Source organism: Tenrec ecaudatus, unplaced genomic scaffold (genome assembly GCF_050624435.1).
Source record: "Tenrec ecaudatus isolate mTenEca1 unplaced genomic scaffold, mTenEca1.hap1 Scaffold_300, whole genome shotgun sequence".
Taxonomy (NCBI): Eukaryota; Metazoa; Chordata; class Mammalia; order Afrosoricida; family Tenrecidae; genus Tenrec; species Tenrec ecaudatus.
Window position 1 is genome coordinate 458368 of NW_027459024.1, and position 2985 is coordinate 461352.

Consider the following 2985-nt stretch of genomic DNA (forward strand, 5'->3'; position numbering starts at 1 on the left):
TCCTGCCCTACTACCATGCTTCATTGCCACCTGGGCTAGAGTATACCTCTTCTCTAAGCAACCTTACCCTTGATCATTTCCCACCAGGCCTGCCACTCCCCCTTCTCTACCCTTTGGGATCCCATGTTTTTCCCTTGTCCCTGGGTTTGTTAACACCACTTCCTTAGCCCCCCCCTACCCCCCACCCCAAGTCCCGCCGGAACTGTCGGTCCCGTTGTTTTTCATCCAGATAGTTCATCCAGCCTGTCCTATTCAGACAGACATGTGGAGTCACTAACATGCACGAAAACTAGACAGAGGAACACAAAGCAACAGTATACAACCAGACAACAAAACAACCAAAACAAACCACTGAAAAAGAACAGAACAAAACAGTTCACAAGAGAAAAGCTTGTAGTTAGTTCAGGGATCTTTGCTGGCCCTTAGGAGCATTTTCCAGTCCAGTCTGTTGGGGCACCACGCCCTGGCCCCAAAGTCCACTTTCAGCATTCCCTGGGGACCTTGCCACTCCATTCCCTTGCTGTTCCGCTGCACTCCCCCAGTGCATTGCCTCGGTGTGGTGGGATCAGGTCAGGTGCAATTCCCACACTGTGTCTCCGGTGCTGTCCCCTGTATCGCCCTTAGTCACTGAGGGGCATCATGTCTCATAGTAGGGCCAGCCATGTTGTTCTCTCTGTGGACTGGCTGCTCTGCTCAGGAACATCATCATCACGGCCTGGTGGGCCAGGCTGTGCTCCACTCTCTCCTCCTGCCCCTTCATCTGCTCCCGTGTGCTCTGATCAAATATGTCCATCTCCCATAGCTGCAGGGTCAATGTCGTCCTTTGGAACAAGTTCTTTTCGGGGGAGGGGCAGGAATCCACTTAATTTATGGTGCTGGGGCCTGCCTCCCAGACCTCTCCACCGGTTCCGTCCTCCACGCCGGGATATTGCATTCACACCTTGCGACACTGGGTTGAAGTCTGGTCCCACTTTCCCTGTGGAGATATTAACCATACCCTCCCTTTGGGTGGATTAATGCCCCATTTCTGTCATGCTGATTGTACTTACCTCAGAGGACTCATGTTGTACCTGTCCCTTTGGGACTGGCTTACCTCGCTTAGCATAATTCCTTCCAGCTCTTCCCATGAAATAACGTGTTTCATGTGCTCATTGGTGCTTTTTAGTGCTGCATAATACTCCATTGTGTGTATGTGCCAAAGTTTGCTAATCCACTCGTCTATCGATGGAAACTTAGGCTGTTTCCAAGTCTTTACTATTGTGAATTGTGCCGCAATAAACATTGGAGCGCATATGACTGGTCGTGTTTTATTTGCTGCTTCAACCGGGTATAGGCCCAGTAGAGGGATGGCTGGGTCATAAGGTAGATCAATTTCCATTTTCTTTAGGTATCGCCAGATTGCTTTCCACAGTGTCTGTACAAATCTGCACGACCACCAGCAGTGGAGGAGGGTTCCTATTTCACCACAGCCCCTCCAACACTTGTTGCTCTCTGATTTACTGATCTGGGCTAGCCTCAGGGGTGTTAGGTGGTATCTCATGGTTGTTTTGATTTGCATTTCTCTTATGGCAAGGGACTTCGAGCACTTTCTCATATATTTATTGGCCATATTGATCTCCTCTCTAGTGAAAGTTCTTCTCATTTCTTTTGCCCACTTCCTTAGGGGGTTAACTGTTTTCCTCTTTTTGCAGGTCATGATGGTGTTGTAGATTTTAATAATGAGCCCTTTGTCTGACGTGTCATTACTAAAAATCTTCTCCCAGTCTGTGGGTTGCTTTGTCACCCTCTTGGCAAAGTCTTTCGAGGTGCACAGGTGTTTTATTCTTATTAGATCCCATTTGTCGATTTCCAGATCACCTGTGTGTGTCCCCTTCCCTGTTGCAGTGAGCCTATGTGCTCCCTGGGCCAGTGCTCTGAGATTAGTCCCGATTCCCTCCTTAATGGTCCTGATGGTTTGGGGTTTGACTTCTAGATCTGTGATCCACCTTGAGTGTATTCTTGTGCATGGGGTGAGGTAGACGTCTTGTTTCAACTTTATACATGTGGATATCCATTGTTTCCAGCACCACTTATTAAAGAGGGCATCTGCTTCCCACTTGACGTTTTTGGGACCCTTGTCGAAGATCAGTTGTCTATATGCTGATGATTTTACTCCTGGGTTTTCTATTCTTTTCCACTGGTCTGAGTGTCTATCATTGTGCCAGTACCATGCTGTTTTGACCACTGTAACTGTGTAGTAGGCATTAAAATCAGGTAGGGCGAGTCCTCCAATTGTGTCCTTCTTCTTGAGGAGTTCTCTGCTAATTCTGGGTTTCTTCCCTCTCCATATGAAGTTGGTGGTCAGTTTTTCCAATTCTTTGAAGAAGGTTGATGGTAATTGGATTGGTATAGCATTGAACTTGTAGAGTGCTTTAGGAAGAACTGTCATCTTTACTATGTTCAGCCTACCTAACCATGAGCAGGGGAGCTTCATCCATTTGTGAAGGTTACTTTTGGTTTCCTGTAATAGGGTTTTATAATTATGCTTATATAGGTCTTTAGTATTTTTTGTTAAGTATATTCCTAGGTATTTCAGTTTGTTCTTGGCTACTGTGAAGGGTACTTCCCTCTTAATCGCCTCTTCCATGGCCCTGTCCGATGTGTATAGAAACCCTACCGACTTCTGTTTATTGATCTTGTATCCTGCTACTCTTCCGTATTCCTCTATTGCTGTAAGTATTCCAACTGTGGAGTTTTGGGGGTCTTCAATGTATAGGATCATGTCATCTGCAAATAACGATAGTTTCACCTCCTCCTCTCCCAACTGGATCCCTTTGATATCCTTCCGCTGTCTTATGTTGTTAGCCAGAACCTCCAAAACGATATTGAATAGAAGAGGGGACAGGGGGCATCCTTGTCTTGTACCCTTTTTCAGTGGTATTGTTCTTGTCTTTTCTCCATTGACTATGATGTTGGCTGTTGGTCTTTCATAGATAGCTTGTATGA